Raw genomic sequence first — 26,300 nt, 5'->3', positions numbered from 1 at the left:
GCAGCGAAAACGAAGCACAGAGTGGCAGCATTTTGTCACTGGCTTGTGAAGAGGGAGGAAAAAAAAAAACAGAGCAAAAGAAGAAAAACTAGCAGAGCCCGGGCACCATCTGCCAGGTGCATATTGACTACACCGCTCCCAGATTTAAAAGCCTACTTTGAATTCTACACAGATCTGAAAATGTGTTAAAAAAAAAAAACATGAGAGAGAAATGTAACCACCTGGGGAAGAGGAGAGTTTGGTGGTGGTCTCGCTCTTTGGATGAGAACAAGAAAGGGATTAACGAAAGTGATGCGATGTTTGCATTTGATCAAAACATGCACTTTGGAAAAAAAAAAATGGTGGCCTTGGGTTGCTGCGAGGGTTGTATTAGATCTCTGTTTAGCCCCGTTCTGCCCTCCTCTCCCTTTCCCCTCTCATAGCATTACGTATGACGACAATAAGAAGTGAAAATCCTTCTCAGCCCAGCCACACTTCAAAACTGCTTTTCCAAACAAGGGAAAAAAAAAAAAAAAAAAAAGTATGTAAAGGGGGGGCGGTTCGCTCTTTGATATGACACCTTGATTTTCCACAGCAGCTTATGGGAGGGCATCCCTCTATTATAAGGCTTGTGACATCTGGCCTCCACAGAGCATCAGCCCCCACCCTTACATCTGTGTGTATGTGTGCGCCTTTAAGAACATGTGTTCCACTCTTTGTATGCGTGCCCATCCCAGGCATCGTCTCCCGCCACTCGCTAATCCTGGATGACATGCGGAGGAATGCCGAGTGGCAGCAGCTGTTGGCCCGGTGACGTTCCCCGACGACCGACAAGAAGCGACTTGCCAACGTCCTGCTCGTCATCTTGCGGTCGGGCCTTCGTGTGGCTCTGCACGGTGAGTTCACAAAACGGTTGGTGAGGACGGGAAGCGCACGCAGAGAGTTGCGTGATCCTCACACTCGCGTACAGTAGCTACCATGGTGACTTGACTATGCTAACAAATCTTTTTGGAATCGATTATTCAATCAATTACTCTGATAATCTCTGCCAGCTCTGTAATTACATAAAACTTTATTTATGTAATTTTTCAGTTATAAGTGACTTAAAGTAACTTAATTTCCATGGACATTTGTTGACGGAGAAGTGCGTCCGCAGCAACAAATGTGTGGAGACAAGGGGCTAACTAAATATTGGTTTAATTATAGTTTCAAGGCAGATTTTTTTGTCAACCAGTTTTTGTGGTCAACGTAACCGAGTTAGCCGCTTTTCCCCAGGATAGACTTGGCTAATGCGTTTTATTTGTTCCATGACCACTCCAATCTCACGTCATCTTTCCACATTGAAAAGAACACAAATTGAATAGTAAGGAATACATTAAATGCTATCACAACATGTCAAGAGAGCATTTAAATAGTTTTAAAATTATTTCTATAAAGACAAATGTCACTAATTGCGGGGGTTGTTTAGAATGTAACGATGCGATGGCGATACTGTAACCTTGCTCTCGCAAGATGAATTCTCGCGGTATTTGTGAGTTCAAAAACTCCGGAGACTACATCTTGTACCGCTCCTGCAGATAACCGCCATTGACCAATCACAGAGCGACATTGCGTTTGGGGGCGGGATATGCAACTGTGACGAAATCAGGACGCCGACGCAGGGGCTAACAAACAAACCCAACATGGACGAATGGACGCTACAATTAATTGTGTTCCCGCAGAATTACTCACTGTTTCCTTGTTGAATGTTGAACAGCGAGAAGTGCTTCGTGCATTTCTAGCTGGTAAGATGTTCGTGCTTTTCCCCCCTTCGACAAGAACGGTGATTGGTTAAAACAAACGTGTAGAATGTCGCATCATCTAATCAGCTGGAATTATTGTACAGAATGTCCCGCCTTTTCCCAACGAAATTACTGTGGAGAGGTACCAGATGGATATGTAATATCCATCTGGCTATTGCCAGGTTAGAGGTACTGTATCAGGGTGAAGAATGCAGAATTGCAGCAGCAGCAGCTGTCGTTCTTATAAATGCACGCTTAATGGGATAACAAAAAAAAAAAAGATACACACAAACTTTATCAGCATGTCGTCACAGAGGCGGAGGGCCCTCCAACTGGAACGGCATTACCTCGCAATTCAAAAGCAGGATGGATCTAAAAGCCGGAGTCCTGAATTAGCATCTAGTACATTTGCCATCTGGTTAGCTTGGCAAGCCGTGGACTTGTTTCCCTTCTAAAAAACAAAAACAAAAGAGGCATCAGGTCCCCTTTCGGGCAGCACAAATTAAGCCAGAGCTTTGGCACTTTTTAGACACCAGGTACATTTGAAATTCGAAATATAGTTAAGTATTACTGGCTGTAAAACATTACGTATATATTTACGTCTCAGTGTGCGTTGAGCTTAAGAGCCCTTCTCTTTAGTGTGTTGGCCTTTAGCCAACATATTGAGGTCTTAAAGGGCTTAGGAGCCACTACTGAAGGGAGTAAATACATTAAGTGAAATGTCTATTCTCTGCCAGGCTAACAATAGGAGATTTTGTCTCCTCGGAAGCTATCAAAGGCGGCGTGGGCGGAGGCTGATATGTAATTAAATGCGCTCAGACTAAGGAAACAAGTACAGGCAAGCGTGTGTGAAGCTCCAAAAAATCCTGAAATTGAAAAAAGAAAGAGGAGTTTTAGGGCGCTTCCCGCTCTGCACCATTTAGTTTGTTTTCGTTGGACCCGAGTTGTTTTTCCCACTTGGTGTGGTCCAGTTCGTATGGTGGGAACACAGCAAACAAAGTTTTTTTTCACAGGTCATATTCATTAATTCGTTCATTAAAGCTGTGTACTGCCAAAAACTCCACGTTACAATGCGTATCACGATACGTATCGCGATACATGACATTCAAGTAGATATGTATCCCAACATTTTACATTATTTTACATACAGATTTATGGGAAAAAAAAATAGATATTTTTATGCTGGATGACAAAAATGTTTTCTTCTTCTGATGTTCCCGTTTACCGCCATATTTTAAACGCAAAGGACACATTTCATTAATATACATGCATTTTAGCATGTTTAATGGATTAAAGTTGAGGAATGTCAAAGTTGCTCTGGCATCTTTCGATATTTCTGTATGGGGCCCTTCAGTGTGGTCAAGTTTGGACACTGCTGATGAAGGGTTTGCAAAGGGCTCGGGAAGTCAGAGATGATTGGCTGGCCACTGAGAAAATTGTGGCTGAACCTCACAGGAGGCCGAATGCCAGGGGAAACAATACGCCACGCAAATGATTCTCCTCCATATGGCGAGTGGAGTGAACACATACCGAAAAAGAGTCCCCAGCGGAGGACTGAGCGCTTTTCCACATTTTTATGCTGCAATCTGCAGCGCTGATGTAGTGCCGCTCAGTAGGAGACGTTAAAGGAAAACAGGATGCGAGGACTGGATGGAGATGGATGGCTGGAGGAAGAGGCTTAACAGAGGAAATTAGAGAAATGTGCTGATTTGCATTCTGTAAGAAGCAGAGTAAATATTGCCTTTTTTATTTATTTATTTTTTTTGCCCGCCTGGCCTGTATACCTCCCACGCAACGGGTCACCGTCGGTTTTCCTTCCGCCCGCTTCTTGTTATCGGTTCAACCACCCACACGGGTGCATCCCTAAGAAACATGAATAACTGCTGACCTACAGATGTGCCGTCGTCTAAAATGCCCGCAGGAGCGGTCTGCTCGCTTAACCCACCATTGTCTCATCTTGCGGTTGGCCTTCGCAAGGCCCCGAATGGCGGGTTCGCCACTTTGCAAAATGGTTGTGATTACAGGGAGCGTTGCGCAAGTGAAAGGTCAGATGAGCTTCTCAGTAGAGAATTAGCAGGGTTACATTGGGGAATAAAGTCGTAACATTGCAAGAAAACAGTATTAATTGAAAAAACAATACAGTATTTCTTATAGAAAAATTACACATCAACAAATTAGATGTATGTACAGTGGACCCCTGCGTATTAAGTTCCTCACCTGTGGATTCTACTAGATAAAGTCACAACATTATAAACTATATAGGAATGCAGAAAATTGTAAATAAAAAATAAAATAAAAATAATCACCTATGGTCGCATTTTACAGGATAATGACCCAGATAAACTTTCCGATACATCTGACATAGTCTTTGTGGAGGAAAAAAAAAAATGCTCAAACTCACATGCCGCATAACGGTATATATGCACCCCGTTTAAACCGCGGCCCCACGAGTTCACGATGCCTTTGAGTGATTACAGGAAAGCGTTGCGCAAATGCACGGTCTGACGAGACTCAGCGAAAGCGGGCGGATTCTTTCGCTTAACCTCCAAAAAGGGACACGTGGCAGTTGGCTGTAACTTCCAACGTGCAAACGTAAATCCTTGTAAATGTAAATAAGACCATCTGTAAAGGTTGGAGGCAACCAGCTGGAGGTTAAATCTCACTTTTAACTCCCCGCCACGACTCCCTTGATGGTTATACCGGTGACAATGTTCCACTGAAATGTGAGTGTAGGCCTATGAGGTGTGGGGGTGGGGTTAGTGGGGGGTTGTAAAGGAGGTAAACAGCGGCGGGGATGATAAGCCTGTGATTTCCCTCTAGGCCGCATCTGCCCTGGGTGAGGAAAAGGCCTCCAAAAGCAAAAGCCCCATCCCAGCATTCCGAGAGCATTCCAGAGACATTCATCACTCCTTCTGTGAACCCGCTCCCCAGTACCCCCTCCCCTTGGCTCAGCTCGGCCTCCTTTCTCTCCTCCACTCTTCACTTTGACACAAAGAAGCTCAGAAATGTCTAGAATGTCTTATGACAAGGATTCCAGAACGCCGGATCCAAAGCGCGATCTGGTGGTTCAGATTTGATTAACCACTAGCTACCCTCCTCTTTCACCCTTCCTTTAGGCTTTGACTAAAGATGACGGCCTCACAAATATGAATGAGTTATGGAGAGACTGGCCAAGAAGAGAACCTGAACCTGAGCCACAACCAGATAGCAAACCAGTGATCAGTGAACACTATTCGTTTTTCCTCCCCGTTTTTCTTTCCCCAGCCATCTCTCTCTTCCACCTCTTGGGGGATTTTCGCCGCTCTAATAGAGGCATCTAGCATGTCCCGCGAACCGGCAGAACAGCTGGAGCCAGGATGCGTGTGTCGCTCGGGCCCATTACGCGTGCGTGCGTGCGTCGGGATCGGCCGAAAACATCTGCGCCGCGAGGAGCAACGGGAGAAATGATGCTGCGAACGGCGTGCCAGGGATATCCGTCACACTTTGTCACATCAGCTCGTCCGATGGCGCGCACACAAGGACTCGCGCTGACCCGCCTCGCCGAGCCCGGCCCAGCCGAGGGCTGCTCTTTATCGCACACTGTAAATCAGGCATCTTCTAATTGTCCCTGACTTCCCTGCTCTCTGACAATCTGCTCCTTGACAACCGGCCCATATAATTGACAAACGGTGCCTTGGACAACAGGCTTTCGGGGTAATTGAGTGTTTATCGGGCAAGGGCCTCCATTTTCCCGCCTTTTTAAATTTTTATTATTTTTTATATATATATATATATATATATAGGCGTCTGCTTGGCACGCCCCATAAAGTTTGATAAGTTGCACAAGGAGATGTAACCAGTGCCAAACTGACTGATCCCAACAAGTTATCGCACGGTGAAGTTAAAAGGGGATGCCGATAATCAGAGGTGGGCGTGTCAATGAATGTTGAGTGTCTGTCACTCGGCAATCGTCTACAGTCAGGACACCCTTCTGTCATCGTCAATCCGTCAATATTCCATGTCGAAACGACAATCCGTCATTCGTCGATTGCTCAGCAAAATGAGCGTCCGTCAATGTTTCCGCCATTCGAAGTGGGCAACCGTCAATGTTAATCAATCGTCATTCGTCAATCCATCACCAAAATGGGTCATTGATGGATTGATGATTACATTGATGGATGAAAACCCCCTTTCGTCAATGCTTAGTTCGTCATTTTTTCGAAGTTGCGGGCGTTTGTCGTTGACGGACCTTCTGCCAATAATCTTTTTTTTTTTTTTTTTTTTTCATCCATTTTGAACCAAAGTCACCACCCAAAAACCTCACTCCCAATCTGGCTCAGGACACCACATCACTGGCTTGTAAGAGACCATTGAGCTAAAAGCCCAGACAGCCAACTCAGCAGTCAGAACGATCTTTGAAAACCCAAGGGAGTCAGATTTTTACCAACATACAATCGCGCAGAAATTGCTACCATTCATTACACATGTACGTTGTCTCTCATAGTCTAAAAATCGGTTACGATATTAAAAATCGGAATGTGTGACGCTCTGCTTTATAGCGCGAGAGCAATGATCTCGGCGGCGCTCCGATGATATCCCCTTCGGCATTGAAACAATACAAGCGCTGCTCATCGAGACGCCGGCGTCAAAGCAAGAGTAATGGATCCTAGCGGGAAACCTAAGCCAGATAGTCGGAGAAACAAAAGCCCTCATTGTAATCGCAGGCTCTCCTGCCCGCCTCTTGTGCATTCATCCCACCGTTAATCCCTTTCATATTACTCTGCCTCGACTGTAGGCCATTAGAAGAGGAGAATTAGGATTCTACTGTCGATCTCTAATCTCCATCCATTCTCTTATGCTCCCTTGATAAATCAGCACTTGGCAGCACACGAAAGACAACACACGGAATAGAAAATAATATGCACGATCCATTGGAAACAAATACTAGCCTAGTTTTCCTTGTAACAAATATCAGCGCATAGCTCAAGAGCTGGAAGCCTAACACGCCGGGATGGTGGGAATTAAAAGCGAAAGGTTTCGCCAACTTTTTCGATGGAGAATCATTTGTTGCGATGAAAATGGCAGCTGATTAAACAAGCTCATTGTAAGGTCTGCGGAGCCAGTTCCAGCGCTTTGCTATGATTGGACATGATCTAAGCCTTGTTCTTGCACAACGGTGCTTTCCGAGGATGAACTTTTACACCCACGTCCTGAGCCAAAGTGCATGAGACGGAAAAAGTGATAAAAGACACTTGATAATGTAAATTTTGAGAATAAAGTTGCAAAGCTAGCAGGCAAAACAGTCATTTCCAAGAAAAATATTAGAATATTCTGCGATAAATATTGTTGGGGAATGGTGTTAAGTCAAGTAACACTTTACGTTTGGGGGTATCCGATTATCTACCGCAGAGATTTCCAGAGATTGTGGAACTTATTGATGAATTTTGTGCAATGAGGAAAGAAACCATTAACCTACTGTATATACAGACTATATTCATGATTAAACGCCAAATGTTTTAAGCTCTCATAGGGTCACTGCTGTCTTTTCACTTATTCCTGGTGGTGGATGGGATAACAAATAAAAGTTGACGGCATACTTATGGATTACTATGAAAGTGGAATGCATTTCAATAGAAAAAAAAAAAAATGGATTTAACATCAGTCGCAAATAATGTGAGTGTCAGACTGTGGAAGTGGCTGGAAATTTTTGCTCACTGGCTATGTTCTGACTTACCCCCTTACCCCCACCACACACACACACACACACACACACACACACACACACACACACACACACCCCCACACACACACACACACACACACACACACACACACACACACACACACACACACACACACAGACTTTTTGTATAAAACCTCATGATGGCTTTGAATGTCATCTCGCATTCCTGTGATAAGTTTAGACATCAATAAGTCTCACCACGAGGTTAACCACACGTACAGGAAGTTATTGACTACACTTCCATAGATTCATTGCCACTGAAGTAGAACTGGTCTATAGGGGAAGAACGGGGTGGGGGTAGAGAGACCAGCTAGAAAGATAGATGGCAACTGTGATGAACGGCATCTTCTAGGGGCCTTCTGTAGGTGATGGTCCGGACATGTTCAAGAAAGATTATGCAGCACAACTATAAATATTAAGCCTGTTTGATATTTACGATGGCAAATTTTAAAGTTTGAATTCAACACACATCCAGACGATCAAGGCAAATTTGAGCATTTTCTCTTCCGTTGGATGCATGTCAGCAAAGGGCCAATTGTCACAAGATTATCCTGTGGTGTGGGGTGCGCTAAGGCTGATCCTTAAACACTGATCTGCTTGAAAAACTGTCAGAGCGGAGAATCGTAAACCTGTTCAATATTTACAAAAGCAAATCCTGCTAATCAGTGACAGTTTGTGTAACATGTCGAAGTCATTCACCACAATCTAAATGACAGCGTTTGCAACCAGACGAGCTAAGAGTTGTAGATGCTTCCAGTCAGTCTTAGTTTGTCGTGTGGGTCGGTCATGTTTTAAAAATCTGTTTAAGGCGGAGCATGCTATGCTAACTGCTCGCTAGCAAGATTTGACTGTAGCCTCATTTCAATTGATTGTCGCACTCACCTCGTCAGTCACGCATTCTGTCCCTATTTATATCTTAGAAACCAAGTAAGAATTACAAGATTGGGTCAGACAAGGTAGAATATTGAGTACTGTTGTGCATCAACAACACTATTGCGCAAAAAAAGCTTTTGAGCCTCTCGAGCCTAATTATATGATCATTGATGGTATTGTGGCTTCTCCAGGTCCAAGGCTCATCAGGTAACGGCCCCGAGGCATTTAGATAAGGCCAATTTGCAGCATTCCTTGCCAAGAGTGCGCCTTCAATGACACAATCTGCTAGCTGAAGAAGTCATTGGAGATATTCAAGTACATAACAGTACTATTCATACTCCCATTAGTTCCACATTGCGCCACACTTTCCAATGCTTTAACTCAAACAAATGTCCTCCTTGTCATTGGTGTCATGCGCATGCTTCAGTCCACCTGTAGCTGAATAAACAATGGACGTGGACTCTGGAGGACCTCAAGGACCACACCGCAGTCATTTTTTTATTATTATTTTTTTAACACATTCATGCTCAGGGATATGATGTCATGGTTGGATTTAATTTGCCATTGGAGACGTGTCCCACTCTGGGGCTCAAATGTGTTTACAACATATTTTTGAAGGGCGTGATGTCATAATTCACAATGTGCAGCCTTCACTAGTCAGCTGGGACGCAAGAAGAGAGAAGCAGAAGTTTACTGCAATGGTAAAATGAATTAAACGTTGAAATGAGGCAACATTTTGCAAGCTCATGCTAACTCAATTTGATAAATGCAATTATTTTTGATGATTATATTTCTGGAATATTTAGAAGAGACAATTAAGTTGTTACCAAAATGAAAAAATATACAGACTATATTATGAGAATTAAGTGGTATTTTTTCCAACAATTAAGCGTTCTAAAATGTATGCATGCTTTTTATTGAGGACATGGTATAATATTGCCCGTAATATATGCTACTGAATTGTAAACGCATTATTCCAACGTGAAAACATATTTGCCGAGACCAGCAAGCCTCTGTGGCTTTTGCGGCCTGATTTTTAACAAAACAACTCTCAAATGATTCTGCATCTGCCAAAATGTGAACATAGCCAGCATGAAAAATAAACAAATAAATAAATAAATGCCGTACGAAGCCCAATTTCCTACATTCAATGAAAGCCATTAGCTGCCATTCAACTTTGCGTCAGATGAAAAACAACTTCCAGAGCTGGATGAAGTGTGCATGAGGCGACATGAGGCTTTCATTTTTTTTTTTTTGCCAGCTCTTCTGCAAGTTATCGTTATTGCACCGTGCCTGAACGAAGGACTGCTGCATTCCTTTCTGCTGCTTCAATGTCAATCACTTGACATTCCCATGAATCCAGGAACGTTTGCCAGGAGTGAGGCATGCACACTGCAAACCATGTTTTCTTATTTGGGAGGGTGGGGGGAGTAAGTCTCAAACTGGGCTTCGCACCAAAAAGCTGTATTTTGAACAAATTAGCTCTGGCATGTATAGCTCTCTTCACATGGAGGTGGAAAGAGTCGGCCTTTCATTTAGCCTCTGCTTGGATGATGGGACTGAGACTTCAAGATAAATTTTAATGTTTAAAAGCCATGGTAAAGGCATTAAGAAAATTAAGTGTCACAAAATTACCTTTTCAAAGGAAAATCATTGCAAATGTCTGATTAAACCTCACATGTTCACATCAACAATTCTGGGGAAAAAAAAAGTTTTGTAAATATCCACAAAAAGATGAAAATGTCCAAACTATCACCTATCACAGTGTAATTTGCATTCCAGACCAGTAGTTGTCAACGTAACTTTACAAACAACAACCAACCAACATTCGAATCGGGGATTAGAATTTGCGCATAATTCTTTCAATGATGGACTGGGAAAATTAAAGCTTGTTATTTTTCATGACTTATTAGTTTCATTCATCCCACGGCCAAGCTTTTAACTTTAAATGCCATTGCAAGTAGGTTTTTAAACTGTGCTAGTTTTGGGACGATATTCAGGTTCGCATGACGTTTCCAACCAAAATGATCATTTAATAACTTTCATTAGCCTTCACATGTAAGCGAAGCTAACGCTTTAAGTAGGGTTGCCAACTGTCCCGTATTTTCCGGGACGCCTCGTATTTTGGGCTAAATTGTTATGACCCGTACGGGACCTCAAAAGTCCCGTAAAATAATTCTCTGTGCCTTATTTCGGGATGAGAAAGTTGGCAACCCTAGTTTTAAGCAACTTTGATGCTGCACTGGAGTTTTAGAGTTTCGGATGAATTAAAAGTTTGAAACAAACTTGCTAGTTGAACACGCAGTCTGTTACGATCAATAAACTTCAATAAGTTTCCAAGAACTCTCAACAAACTTTCACATTGCAGGAACATGCTGTCAAAAATTGCTAGATTCTAGAAAATTGCTAGTTTGAAACACGTGACCTTCCGACCTAAACTGAATTTCCCGCCAATTATGCAGCCACAACATAAAAGTCTTCTGTAAAATTCTCTCGTATCTATAGAAAAAAAAAAGTATCTGGATGGTTGAGTGAGTCTCAGTTGCTCCAACAAGCCAACTTCCAAATGGATGCGCTAAGAGCCGCAAAACTCCCCTAAAATCCTCTCGTGATACCTGCAGCTCCCCAGACGACACAGGCTCGGGGGTGATTCAGTCTGATCTGGCCTGATCCAGCCTCACAACAGGCCACCGTGCGACGCTGGTCAAGGACAACCTCGCCCAGCCTCCACCTGTCAGCGCAGGACCGCAGGGGAGGGATTATACGCAGAGTCGAGGAGGATAGATTAACGGGCGAAGCAAAGAGAGATCTGGAGTGCCAATCCGCTGAGCAGCAGGGATTCCCAAACCCAACCCAACCCCCACCCCGTCCTCCATCCGGGGTCGGCGCAGGAGACGATGTCACATTCTTTCAAATTCCCAGGTCTGGCTGTTGAGAGCGATCACGTCTACGCGAAAAGGCTAGTTGCATAATTTTCTTCCTGTACCATCCAAGGCCTCGCCAAAACAGCCCTGAGTCATGACACAACAAATCACAGTGAAGATGAAATAAAACTTTGCTACCTCAACTTGCGGCATCGTTTGAAAGCTGGAGCAGGCTCAGGCCCGGATGTTATGTCTTGGCGCGGTTTCGTCTGTGGAGGGAGCTATGACATTGAAAGTGGGTGCCACATTTGGATTTAAAAAAAAAAAAAAAAAAAAAAGTGCTTCCTTGGGGTAACCTTCCTCATGATTGACTGCCAAGTAGGTAACGTTTTAAGACGTTTTTATTTTATACGAACGAATCCAGGAATATTTTTTGGGGGGTGTTGTTTAGGACATTGGCTCATTTATTGAGCCAATGTATATATTTTACATTAGCAAAATATCAAAACAGAACAAAAGTGTACATACCGTAAAATCCCATGAATAACAAATAAAAAATAACATCAAGTGGCTTATTATTATAGAGGAGGCTTAATAAAAAATTAAAATGTTTCCCATTTAGCGTTTACCAGTACCTGAGCAGTAAAAAGTTTTTTTTATTTTTTTTATTTTTTTATTTTTTTATTTTTTTATTTTTGGGCGGGGGGGGGGGGGGGGGGGGTCACTGATTTATAGTACCTTTCATACATAACTATACCAGGGTTTCCTCCAACGTTTCATTGGTCTGGCGGCCCCTCAGGCTTTTGTTGGTGAATCTTTATTCTTTCATATTATTCACTCTGATAATAAAGGATGCCAGCAAATCAAGAACCATAAGTACAGAGGAAAAAAATGCTTTAAAATGGTGATCTTAGTGGGGCGTATTATACATGGGTTCGTGATATTCACAGAATTTTATGGTGTATCGAAATAATGATAAGCTCGTCTTAATTTGCTCATAAATTTACCCAAGTGGGTAAAAAAAAAAATATGGAACATGTTCTAGTCAAGCATTTACGTTTGTGGTAAGTCCAACAATATCCAAACATGGTACAATATTGTCATGATATGAACCACACAATAAGATCATTACCTTGACATTGTGTGGAGGTTGGCGATACAAAAAAAACAAAACAAAAAACTCACAGTACTGTATAATAATTCATCCATCCATTTTCTTGACCGCTTATTTCTCACAAGGGTTGTGGGGGTTGCTGGAGCACATCTCAACTGGCTTTGGGCAGTAGGCGGGGTACACCCTGGACTGGTTGCCAGCCAATTGCAGGGCACACAGAGACGAACAACCACTCAAACTCACAAGAACACCTAAGGACAATTCAGAGCGCCCAATTAACCTGCCATGCATGTATTTGGAATGTGGGAGGAGACCGGAGTACCCGGAGAAGACCCACGCGGGCACGGGGAGAACATGTAAATTCCACCCAGGAAGGCCGGAGCCTTGACTCGAACCCGAGTCCTCAGTACTGGGAGGCGGACGTGCTAACCACTCAATCACCGTGCCACCCTATAATAATTCACGATATTGTAAAAGATTGCAATCTCAATCTCCAAGTTTTTCTGCTAAATCCATGCCGGTAGCATAACCGCTATCCGCCATCTTGAATTACTATGTAAACCGCGTCTATTCCTATTGGCCTGGCGGCGCAAAGTATCATGGTCTGTCTGAAGCGGGCAAAAAGTAGTGGGTTTTTTTCGACTGAGATGTGCTGCTTTTAATACCGTAACATGCCAATGGCGATCTTAATATGGAGATATCACAATATCGACGTTATCGTTGCATTCCTACTCAGGACTGGATTTGAACTGTCTTGCCCGGCATATCACTACTTTTCACGAAAGTTGATATTTTTACAACTGTTAGGCCTTGGTAGAGGTCTGTACTCAAGTGAGAGCAATTCGTTATCATTTTTGGAATTGTGATCCGGGGTCCACATCTTGATACTTTTGTAATCAGTATGTGATGTAAATTACTGCCTCCTGCGGGGCTCGAAATCAACTTTGACCAACACTTGAGTTCTCTGACTAGGCTCAGAGTTTTGATTCTGCACAAGGTTTGGCAGAAGTACACACTCTTCCTGAGTGTTCCTCTTCATATTTTGATTCCAGCTGCTTCTCACTTAATATTCCCCAGCTTTTAACTCACTCCCAAACAATTTGATCCCAATCACGGCTTCCCTTTTTTTCCCCACCATTTAGTAGCACCGCACTGTGTTCTGACACCAAGCATGAAAGTCATTCAAATAATTGTTATCTAATTGTTTGGACTGGGATTCATGCGCACAAGAAGAAACATTCATCCAATGGTGTCTGGCAGCTCGGAGAGCACAAACTGTGCTGGATAATGCAACATTAATGCAGATTGTTTAACGGGAAAAGCATTCCAGCATCACAACGCTCCATAGACGGCCATTTGGCATCCAAACGCTGACATCAGTGGAAAATACGCACCACGCACACTTATAATTTGCCACGAGGGGAATGTGATGCTGTTGATGTTGGAAACTGTTTAAAGTCACTCAGGAATAAGCGTGCGTAAGAGCAAGGCGACAGAATCCAGATGACTTCATAAAGCTACAAGAGAATAAGCACGCAAGTTTGACAAGAATATTTCTCGCCTTGCGCGTCCTTATCGCTTCAACATCCCGTGTTTTCGCTCAAGTTCCTCCCTCCTGCTGGCCGGGGAAGAAATTGAGAAAAACACCCCCGCCTCCAAACAATGATTTAATTAGCTGATTTAATTAACTGATTAACAAACTTCCATTTCAATGCTACAAATAGCGGCCAGCGTTACTAATCGTTGTGGCAACATGGCTGCACTTCCCGCCGCGTTTGCAGTCAGGCAAACAAGGCTGCTGCCCTACTTACACGGCATATTATATTTATACACACACACATATCGGCGTGCATGAAGCCCAATGCGACAGATACTGTTAAACAAATAAATAAATAAAGTTGGGAGCTGCGATGAACGGGCCCTTGCAAGCCCAAGCTTGTTAGGAGGCGACGCGAGGATTTAATGCGAGGGTCCACAGTTCGTAGGGAATCAAAAAGGTATGGTTACATTTTTGGTATTATTCGACTCATACCTTGTCAACTTGATTTCTTAGAATTTTATGGTGACTTCTCCATCTTTTCTGCCATGCTTCAATTACAAAATGACAAAAAAAATGATCACAATTTAGCATCTGTTGTTCAAATTTGGTAGCAACTGGACAACAGTTGTTTGACAGCCTTGTCTTTAACGTAGTTTGTTTTTTCACACCGATATCAATATAAATATTAAGGGTGTCACGATTTCGATTTTTTATCGAAATCGATCGAAATTACGTCACGATTTCGAGCATCGAAATAGAAGAGAGGACACACGATTCGATGCCCCCCCCCGCGCCCGCCGCCACCGCCGCCACCGCCACCTCCCAGGAAAGCAAATGAGACGCAGCCATTCAGCTACTAGCTAACGGCACTTGTTAGCTGACTTCTCCTGCAGTCATGATGGCAAGCGCGGACAGACACAGCAATGGTGCTTCAAGCCGCTCCCGCTTCTCTCGTCACCAGTTTGGAAACATTTTGCGTTCCCGGTGAGTTATGTCGACAACGTTCACGTTGTCGATAAAAAGACCACAGTTGCAAGATATGCTATGTGCGCGTACTGTACTCGGCCACGGTGTTACGCCCGGCTCGTCAAGGGGAAGGGAAGTAACACAATAACAGAAAATATAGAGTAGATAAACACGGGTCGACTTTAACATCTGAGTAGTTTTAATTGAAATTTCAGGCAGGGGTTTGACAAGGGAGTGAAAGTGGAAGGTGAACAAATAATAACCGCATTTGACAGAACTGACAGAACGGAGGAGAAACAACAATAACCAATTAGGGGTATAATACACGGATACACAATAGCGTCGCGCTGGCACAGTCGTCCAATCGGAGTGTCGCGCTGGCACAGTCGTCCAATCGGAGTGTCGCGCTGGCACAGTCGTCCAATCGGAGTGTCGCGCTGGCACAGTCCTCCAATCAGAGTGTCGCGCTGGCGCATTCAAACTGAAGTACCATTATACGGGCACCAGCCGACACAAACACACACATACATACTAGGGGAGCGGAGCCGGCGGCGGGCCCGAGCCGCCAGCCGTAACAACGGGAAACACGACAAACATGACGGGACATTTACGCAGGCATCACAAAGATTTAGATTTATCAAATTCAACTAGAAGTGGGAAAACAACTGTCCAACCAACTATTTCATCCTCATTTACAGTGAAACTTCCACACACTTCAGCTCGCGCGAAACGCCAGATCCATAGGTCTATTTATAGCAGCAGACCTGCAGCCTTGGAAAACGCTGGATTCAAACATTTAATTAGTGTACTTGAACCACGCTACAGTATGCCCAGCAACTGTAAATGTTGGGATATAGTTTGTTCAGGCTGTATTTGTTCCATGACTTTGGATACAATATATTTTTTGTTGTTGTTGCACATTGCACATTATTTTAAGAGGAACGCACAGCACACTGTTGTAACCAAAAACAGTCAATAGATGGCAGGCACCCACTGTGACTTTTTGTTTTTGTTTTTTTATTTTTTATTTTACACTTCAGTAAGAACAAGACGGTTAACTTTATATTGTAAATAAATTCTTTGAATTTGATCATTCCTGCCTAATGTCAATTATCATATATTACATAAATTTACACAAAAATAATATGGAAATTGCATCACCTATATGTAGCCGATCTTTTGAAATAAGATTTACTGTACAATGAATAGAACCAATGATCATAGACTAGCCTTAGCCTACAGAAGCATATGCCTCTGTGTTATAAAGTGGGGGAGCGGGAAAAAAAAAAAAAAAAAAAATCGAAAAAAAAATCGAATCGTGACCCCAAAATCGAAATTTAAATCGAATCGTGGAGTTGGCGAATCGTGACACCCCTAATAAATATTCACCGATTTAAGGATAACAAATACATAATTAAACACATAAAATAATTTAACACATTGACAAAATATTATGAACAAAGACATTTCTTTTTGATGCAGATGATTCGCCAATGTGTCTGTATAGCGCCAACTACTGCCAAGGATGACTTCCTGTATGTCTTTTTTTTTGTTTGTTTGTTTGTTTGTTTTTTGCATTAAGTATGGGTGGCTTGGGTCGGCAGCCTCCACCTGATATCTGGTACACTCAGCCATCCCTAAAACATGCCTGAATGACTTCCTGTGCCTTTTCAGGCAAGGCTTATTGAGACTTTTTGGAATTTTCTGACCAAATGTTATGTTGCTACTCACGCAAACTTTAGATCAACCAGCTTCAAATTTGATAGCAATTACACAAAATTTCTCAGATGAATTTTGACATTGAGGCACCCCTCAAAATGCCATCTTCATCTTTTTGTGAGTCTGGTTATGATTAGGGACGTAACAATATCCAAATGTCACAATACGATATTATCACGATATAAAGGTCACGATGCGATAATTATCATGATATTGTGGCGATACAAAAAAAGGTAACAATATTGTTTAAGAAAAAAAGAGCTCAATCCAAAAAAAAGTACAATATTGTGCTTTTGTACATTACAGCAATGAAAAATATAAAAATATTGTAAATATCATGTCTCCGGTTCGAGTCCAGGCTCGGAACTTCCTGGGTGGAGTTTGCATGTTCTCCCCGTGCCCGCGTGGGTCTTCTCCGGGTACTCCGGTCTCCTCCCACATTCCAAAGACATGCATGGCAGGTTAATTGGGCGCTCCAAATTGTCCCGAGGTGTGCGTCTGAGTGTGGATGGTTGTTCGTCTCTGTGTGCCCTGCGATTGGTTGGCAACCAGTCCAGGGTGTCCCCCGCCTACTGCCCAGAGCCAACTGAGATAGGCGTCAGCAGCCCCCGCGACCCTTGTGAGGAATAAGCGGTCAAGAAAATGGATGGATGGATAGATGTAAATATCATATATAAAAAATAAATACAAATATAATATCTGTATATATGGAGGTTCTTGCTTGCTAATGCAACATAGAAGAGCCAAAACATGCCTTGTTAAAATGAAACTGCATTAAAAAAAGTAGCCACCAGAGGGTGCTACAACTGCACAAATGGAAATCAACCTGACTTTTTGAACAGATGTTCTGCTTTTAAAACTGCCACAATATATTTTCGTCGTCACGTTGTGATATTAAAAGCAAGTCGGGTTGATTTTCATTTGTGCAGTTCTAGTACCCTCTGGTGGCTACTTTTTTTTTTTTGGCATGTTTTGGCCCTTCTACGTTGAATTAGATATTGTGCCGTCACGACAACGATATACGGTATTGTGGCAGCTTTAATATCGCAATATCACGATATTTCCGGTGTTGTTACATCTCTAGTCATCATAGACATGTCCACCAGATTTCATGTCGCTAAGTGAATCTGGCATTGAGGGTTGAATTTTCATTTTGACAACAAAAGGTCCAATTGGGGTGGAAAACTGAAAAATCTGGTAGGTATGTAAATAAAGATTAATCAGGTCAATGAATAATAATAATGAAAAAAAATAAGTCGTTGCTTTTTCAGTGATTTCAGTCTAAAATTTGCCTGCTTAAAGAGATATTGACTCATTGAGCCATTTTCAGCAGTAAAAAGTTCATAATTTGTCCAGAATTAATTTGATAACTTCATTATTTTTCACATACAATTAAAACCTTTAAAAATGTTTTTGTTTTGTTTTTTTCCCCCACTTGCTGTCGACTGAAGATGACATCACCTGTGCTGACGAAGTAGGTAACGACCAATCATGGCTCAGGTTGCTGACCAAACCAAGAAAACATGTGAGCCGTGATTGGTCGTTACTTACTTCCTCAGCACAGGTGATGTCCTCTTCAGTCGACAGCAAGTGGCAAAAAAAATAAAGTTTTTAAAGGTATTAATTGTATGTGAAAAATAATGAAGTTATCAAATTAATTCTGGACAAAATATGAACTTTCTACTGCTGAGAATTGTTCAATGAGTCAAGTATCCCTTTAAGGCAAAATCCGTTTGACCAACATTTTTATTTATTTTGCGGTGTGTGTTTTCATCAGGTTGTCTTTGAAACTGGGGGGAAAAAATATGGCCAACAATTCGGAAGAATCTCAAATTTTGTGTGTGTGTGTGCGTTTTGTGCACCCAAGTCTGCGATTATTGTTCTCCAACAAAAGGAAAGGAATACGTTCCCGTTAGATTAGCAAGTTTCATTCCATCAACGTTCATAATTATTTCATGGGCTCTTGAATATTTGATGTACTGTGAGTGAGCGTGTGTCCGTGCGCACGCGCATCTTTGCCCCTGGGTTTGTGTGTATGATTGTGTTGAGAGTCTGTGTGGGTGTTCGTGTGCGTGTGTGCCCGGGACATTAAGTATTAACCGAGCTAGGGGGCTCCGAGAAGAACGTCCGGGTCCTCCTCTTCTCCCCCAGCATGCTCCGCCGCACACTTCTGTCTCGCCTTTCCAGGATCGGAGCCTGGGGAGCTGTCAAGGCGCGCTGCATCGCTTTGTGTGTGCGTGCGTGTGTATTAAAAGTGCATTGTCTGACAACACGGGGGAGACGACTCATGCAAAACCCAGATGAGTTAATAATGCTGTTTGAGGGTCCTCTCTTGTAAAGGCGTACGCACACAAAAAATTGACGCCAAGACGGCCCGGCCCTCCCTCCCCCGGCCCCCCGCACGGCGCCTTCCATCTGTCCCTTCCCGTTCCCTTGTCCTTTTGTTCCCAGAGAGCGAGAGGAAAAGACAAATTGAGGCGGCGCAGGAAAGAATGTTTTGATGGAGCGCCGGCGCCAAACAGGTGTCAGCCCGTAAATCTATCGACCTGTCAGCCCTCCTTCTCTTTCTCTCGCCGCTTTCATTTGTTCCGCCTATCTGGGTCATCCTTTCTTCTCCTTCCCGGCGGCCGGTGTACACGAGGTACGAGAAAGAGGAAAGGGAGTGAAGAAAATAATGATAAAAGGGCGGCGCTGGTAGGGGGAGGAGGAAAAAAGGGCCTTGGGATATTTGTCAAAGGGCGGCCACAGGTGTCCACGACTCCCATTAGTGACAGGCAGTGTGCATGTTTAGCCTTTTTTCCAATAGATGGTATCTACTCAGCCAGGAAAGTAGTTACTAGCTAGCGATATGAAAGAGTGGCTTGCCTCCAATTAACTTTTCCTCCTTATTCTTCTTCTGATTAATGTGCATTGTCCTTAAAAACAAAAAAAACAAAAAAAAAACATTGTGCCAGCATATACTAGTTAGCCCCAAGGACAACATGATTAGCCCACGGGTCTGTTCTAAAAATAGCTCACCAGTGATGGGACACTGAGTTGCTAAGACAAATTAAAACGGAAGAGTGTTAACATTTATTTATTTATTGAACATAACATGGTACACATTTCTAATTGTACAAAATATTCTATATTTTGTTTAAAAAAAGGTCATTTTAGAGCTCCATTTTTTCATTGCCCTCAATGTCTGCGCAGATAAAAGGTGTCTCCTTGGTTAACTCAATACTAAAAGACCTGCTTTGTCCGCCATTCGTGCGCTAGCATGTCTCTTCTGACCGGTGGGGATTTTGCATTTTGCCGCAATATCGTTTTGATGCGGAAAACATAGAAACACGGAATGTGTATCGTCTTTGTTTTTTTTTTCTTAGAGGGGAGGCACAGATTTCGACAAACAACATCAGTGGGACCCCTTCCCATGCGTCAGAGAATAAGCTCAAATACAAGCACACATCCAGATGACTATACACTTACACGCACACCTAAAGTTGTGTGGGAGGAAGCAGGACGCTGGTCTCTGAACAGATCGTGAAAGGGAAGAGTGCTTCGGGGAGGAAAAAAACCCGACAAAGCTAGAGATGAGAGCAAAATCAAATGATAAATGACAAGGTGCAAAGATGCATCAGTCGTAATGAGCGCTAACTTGGAAATATGGATTTGTATGTTTTCAGTAGCAATACTGTCAAAATCCGATCTCATCTCCCATTCGAAAAAAATGAAACGAAAAAAAAAAGACTGTGACTGTCAAAATATGCATAAGTCGTCTCCCAACCAATGGGTGTGGGTTCGATCCTCGACCTTGACCAAGTCAAAGTGTCATGGAGCAACATACTGACCCCCTGCGGAGCTGGCAGCGCCTTGCATGGCAGCAGCCTCCCATTGGTGTATGAATGTGTGCGTGAATGGGTGAATGTGAGCCTTTGTAAAGTGCTTTGAGCACCATATGGTGGAGATGAAAGCGCTATACAAGTGCACTCCATTTAACAAAAGCAGAAGTGGGGGAAAAACTGATTGTAGTATTGTGCAAACCTCTGCCATAGTAAAACAATCCTCATTGAAACACAAGACAAGACAAATTCCACCTGAATTCTGGCATTAAAATGATGTTTTCTAAATATAATTAGCCTCATAGCATAATTGCCCAAGTTGTTTCAGAGCATTTACCGAAAACAAGAAACCGTAGATGACTGATATAGACAAGGAAAAACTCAATTTTTAGCAATCACACTGATATGGATTTTTGAGGTCCATATCTATTCCGATATTTGGCAGGATAAAATTCTGATAACCAATAATTTGGCTGATTAATACAAAAAAAAACAAAAAAAAAACAACATTTTATTATTTTACAATACTAGCTTTGTTATTTAATAGATTAACTTTAAATCAGAGAGGATATATAATTGACAGATTTTTGGGGGCAATATTTGAGTGTCATTATCTTTGTCTATTGTTGTACTGAAATGTGTTTATGTGTTTAAAAAAAAATGTCCCCCAGGGACAGAGCTCGTCTTGAAAAATGAATCCCAAAACGCACACAGGACTCCATAAACACAGCATTGATTGTAATTTCACTCACAGAGGCAGCACTTCGTCATTAGTTAGTAGGGATGTAACGATATCCAAACATCCCGATATATTATCGCGATATGAAGCTCATGATACGATAATTATCACGATATTGTGAGGAGGTTGGCGATATTTAAAAAAGGTCACTATGTAAAAAAAAAAAAGCTCATACTAAAATAAAAGTACAATATTGTGCTTTTGTACATAACATCAATGTTATGCTAATATTATTGTTATTATAATGTTATGTTGTTAATGCACAAACAACATTTAGTTCCTCCACATATTGACTTGCTTCACAGGCATATTACGTTCCCCTTCATCTGACAATTAGTTTAGATTTTAAACATAGAGGGGCCAAAATATCCCTAATGAAAATTAATTTGCACTAAAAAACTAGCCACCAGAGGGTGCTAGACTTGCACAAGTGGTAGTCAAACTGTCTTTTTTTTCACAGATGTGTGGCATTTAAATATCATGAATATGACGACGACGATATTGTGGCAGTTTTAATATCACGATATCACAATATTGCGCTTATCGTTACATCCCTACTAGTTCCTAGTTAGTGCGTTGATCTGTATATGCGGCACAAATGGCAGACATATCGGTAAAAGCCAGCAATTTTCTATCATTTTCACAAATTCATTGTACATAAAAGTTGAATAAAAAAAAAAATGTACCTCAATGTTTAAAAGCCAACAGCTCTAAAACTGCAAATTTACTGTTTGATATTTAAAAGTTACTGGAAATGTGACTGACTTTTACTTAAAAAAATAACAACAAAAAAACAAAAACAAAAACGAAAAATAAAAACAAAATTACAGTGCAGAACTATCCCTACATTCACACATGTTGACCCAGGTGCTTGTTTCTTAGCTGCAAAGAGGAGATAAGCGACCGGAAGGATGGAAGCTGCCAGCAGAAAGTAAAAAAACTGAAGTCGAAAAATTACAAACTGGGCCCACGAGCAGTATGAATGGAAGGAAGGAAGGAAAAGGGTCAAGATCCCGCCTGGAATAACACAGACGTCCCAACAGGGGGAGAGCAAACGCAAACAAACACTCTGCTGGGGCGAACAAATAAAGACACGCAGACCTTCGGCCCGTCTAAAAGTCCAGCTAACGTTTAACTAGCTTAGCAAATCAACACTTGCATTGTGAGTGTGTAAGAGCTCAGACTGCGAGTGCTTGTGAAACCAACAAAGCGTGTATGTGTGTACCACCTCGAGTTAATGTGTGAAAAAGCACAAAGACAAACAAGTGCGACAAAAAAAAAAAAAAAAAAAAAGTCTTACCTGTTGCAGTAAAGGTTGAAGAGAAAGGCGTTGGCGGTGCACGAGCATGAAAAAGAGAAAAAAACAGACAACATGGAGGGTAAATAACGAGGCATGTTGATGAGGGGGCGGGCAAAACATGTTGAAAGTAAAAGGTTTGCTTTTTAAATGCAAATCCACCACTGGAATTCTCATACATACTAGATGAGAGGAATCAGCTTCTAAATAAACAACGACGGTTTGCTCACCTCCACCCGCACTGACACTCTGATTTATTAAGAGCCCAAATAGTGGTGCTAAATTGTGTTCACTCACTCTAACAGGTGGAAAAGTGGAGGAGACTGCCACATTCACAAGAGTGTTTTGCACGCAATAGTAGACAAACAACAACCTAGGGGCGGCATGGCTCAGTGGTAGAGTGGTTGTCTCCCATCCGTGAGGTTGTGGGTTTGATCCTTATCCTTGGTGAGCATGTTGAAGTGCCCTTGAGCAAGGCATTGAAGCACCATTTGCTCCCAGTTGACATGGCAGCAGTCGACCACTTGTGTGTATGAATGGGTGAATGTAAAGCGCTTCGGGCACCAGAAAGCGCTGTATAAAAAGCATTCATTTACCTCCGCTTAATGTTGTTAGTAGGGGTGTTAAAAAAAAAAAAAAACGATTTGGCGATATTACAGTGTACAATTCTTGAATCGATTCAATAGACGGCCAAATTGATTTTTAAACATCCATTTTTGATGGAAAAATATTCAACAAAACGTCTTACTTAGGCGTAGAGTTCACACCTGAAGAATGGACGAATGTTATATTAATGGAACTTTAAGCCGTAATATTTAATTTCAATGCTGTTAGATGACAACCTGTTTGTTAACTACAGTGGCTCACAGTTATGACTGAAATTTCAGATAAATAAATAATACATTTTCATACAAATCTTACAGTGTACATGTACATGTATACTGATTAGTATTTTCTAAATCTGAGTAAAAAAAAAATAAAATCGCAACAATCGATTTATAAATTTGTATCGGGATTAATCGGTATTGAATCGAATCGTGACCTATGAATCGTGATATGAATCGAATCGGCAGGTACTAGGCAATTCACACCCCTAGTTATTAGTCTTTATTTTATTTTAATTTCATTTTTTCCAATATGGATTTTTTTTTTTTTTTTTTTTTTTTTTTTTAGGGCAATGCTATTATTTGGCAGAAAAAAAGTATGAATTACAGATTAATTGGCCCATTAATTAAAAAATGTTTATCAAACTTTATTTATAAAGCACTTTAAAAACAAAACACATATCAAAGAAAAAGGTACAAAATAGGCAACAACCATAAAAATAGCAAAAACTAAAAAAATAATAAAAGAGTAAAAGGCACAGAAAAGTAAACATAAAAACCATCCAAGTAAAAAAGTTAACGCTCAAGCTGGGTTAAATGTCAGTGAGAATAAACGAGTTATATAATGCATTAAAAATAAATAAATAAATTCCGCAATGCATTTCAATGAGCGTCAGTTATGCATATTTTTGCTATTCACGGGCCGGCCTGGTTTCTATTACCTGCAAATAGTGTGTCAGCTGTAAATATATTATTTTAAAAATGACTATCAATAATCACTAATAACTAATGCTATCAATGCAGAACATATATCCTTGAACTTGGAACACTTCGCCTGTACGAGTTTTAACGTTGCTGTGGGCGTGTTTTTGGGAAACTTTTTAAAAATGAAAATGATCCCTGTGGACATGGGCAGAACCTCTGTGACAACTGGCATTGTTTAATTCCTTGCGAACTAGCAAAGGAATGAACAGACAAAACGAAACAAGAACAATGACCTATTTTGTAGACAAATGCTCTGACGGGCAGGACAGAAAACAGACAGATGTATAAACTGGCAGGTGAGGAAAACATGACATGTTGGGGACCGATTTGGAGACAACGTGCCAAAATCCATGACTGTGTTAAGAAAAAAAAGTGTTGAGGGGGTGTTGGTGTTGTTGGTGGTGAGGATGGCTTGACACCTCATTATAAATGAATGAGAGCTCTGGGGAGAAAGAGACAAACACACAACGAGAGCTCCCAGCCTCCCTCGGATGAGCCCACCAGATGGACAGGTAGGAGAGAGAAACAGTACAGAGGAGTGATTCCCAAACGCCCCTTTCGTCTCTTTCCAAATCCTCCGCCAGGTGGGAGGCGCCCGCTTTTCAGATGGCGATCCAAGTCCACCGGGGGAGGAGGGGAGGGATTGATGAAATTGAAGCGAGTGGTGACAAACGGAGGGGAGGCGCGAATGAGAACCGAGCGGGTGATAGAAGCCTGCTGGCATCTGTCGGCGTTGACGTGAGCAGGGAGTTTGCGGCTTCGAAACTAGCAAGACCTCAATGTAACAGAGGTTAGCTGCTATGTTGATAGCAGGACTTATTGTAATGGAGTGTTACTATAAAAGAAAATGTTATCGGTTCAGAGTTTTATTTTTGGGAATGTACAATCAATTACAAATTGAGGTGTGATAATTTTACATAGAAGCAGTAATCCTGCTTTAATTTGAATTCTCAGCTGTTGCCCCACCCCCCCATTTTCCAGAGGCTCTATGATGACAAACTTTGGATTTTGCACTTTCCGAAAAAGAAAAGATTTAAGCTGCTACATATTCATTTATTTTTATTTTATTGTACTGTATACATCATTTAGAAAATGTTTTATTTGCGAATTTATAAAGGCATGACTGATTAAGCGGCGAATATGAGCGATTTCCAATTTGGCAAGTCAGCCGTTTTTTTTGTGTGTTTTTTTTTTTTTTGTTTTTTAAACATTTACACATTACAACATAAGGAAAATATGACATGTAAACCCACCAAGATGGCAAAAAAATGTAAATGTATATACATATTTATTTATTTTTTAAAGCGACAGTGTGTAGGCTTTAGTGCCATCCAGTGATAAACTAAAAGAATGCAATGATTTTGCAGCACACGCAATATAAGTAGGTGCCTCACAGAGACGACACAGCCTACCACCAATTACTACACTTGCAAAGTTCCTCGCCGGATATCCATAGCAGAAATATGGCGGCGAAACATTTAAGGCACGGCACAACCTATGTAATCTAACTAGCGATTACTAGACCTACGATTATATTTTAAAAATGAACATTGATATGATAGAACATATTTTTTTTGCAGATAATTCATCCATCCATCCATCCATCATCTTGACCGCTTATTCCTCACAAGGGTCGCGGGGGGTGCTGGAGCCTATCTCAGCTGGCTCTGGGCAGTAGACGGGGGACACCCTGGACTGCCAGCCAATCGCCAGCCAATCGCAGGGCACACAGAAACGAACAACCATCCACGCTCACAAGCACGCCCAGGGACAATTCAGAGCTATTTTTTTTTGGCAGATAATTCAAATTGTTATTTTCTTAAATAAATATTAGTTCACCACTAGATGGTGCTACATTCTACACACTGCCCCTTTAAATTGGCCCATTTTTACAGATTTTTTCCCCCCACTCTGTGTAACAATAACAAATATTAAAGGACAACGTAGTATAAAACAGTCAAATGTTCAGCCTGTAATATGTTAGTTGTTGTAAGCAGTGAGGGACCAAAAATAAGTTATTTATTATTATGATGTAACGATAAGAGCAATATCGTGATATCGTGATCATCATGTTCACAATATTTAAAAGGAACACATCTGTTAAAGGTCAGGTTGATTTCCATTTGTGCAGTTCTAGCACCCTCTGGTGGCTAGTTTTTTAGTGCAATTTAATTTTCATTAGGGATGTTTTGGCATCTACGCTAATTGTCAGATTGGAACGTAATATGCCTGTGAACTGAGTCAATGTGTGGAGGAACTCAATGTGTGCGTGCATATTAACAAGTGCCTCAATATT

At 41.7% G+C, this 26,300-nt stretch overlaps 1 protein-coding gene and 1 long non-coding RNA gene across 4 annotated transcripts in view; one reads left to right on the top strand and one right to left on the bottom strand.

The window, feature by feature from the left end:
• The window catches only part of LOC144031301 (uncharacterized), a 169,324-nt gene that overhangs the window by 30,517 nt on the left and 112,507 nt on the right, over positions 1 to 26,300 (top strand). For both annotated transcript variants that reach the window (XR_013287491.1, XR_013287490.1), the window contains exon 3: positions 717 to 875. This is a non-coding gene — a long non-coding RNA (uncharacterized LOC144031301). The remainder of the gene's footprint in view (positions 1 to 716; positions 876 to 26,300) is intronic.
• Positions 1 to 26,300, bottom strand: part of hs6st1a (heparan sulfate 6-O-sulfotransferase 1a) — a 78,414-nt gene that overhangs the window by 25,070 nt on the left and 27,044 nt on the right. The window lies entirely within an intron of this gene.

Source organism: Festucalex cinctus, chromosome 12, assembly GCF_051991245.1.
Source record: "Festucalex cinctus isolate MCC-2025b chromosome 12, RoL_Fcin_1.0, whole genome shotgun sequence".
NCBI classification, from domain to species: Eukaryota; Metazoa; Chordata; class Actinopteri; order Syngnathiformes; family Syngnathidae; genus Festucalex; species Festucalex cinctus.
Note: the sequence above shows the minus strand (reverse complement) of the source record. Positions and strands in the feature narration are given on the sequence as shown.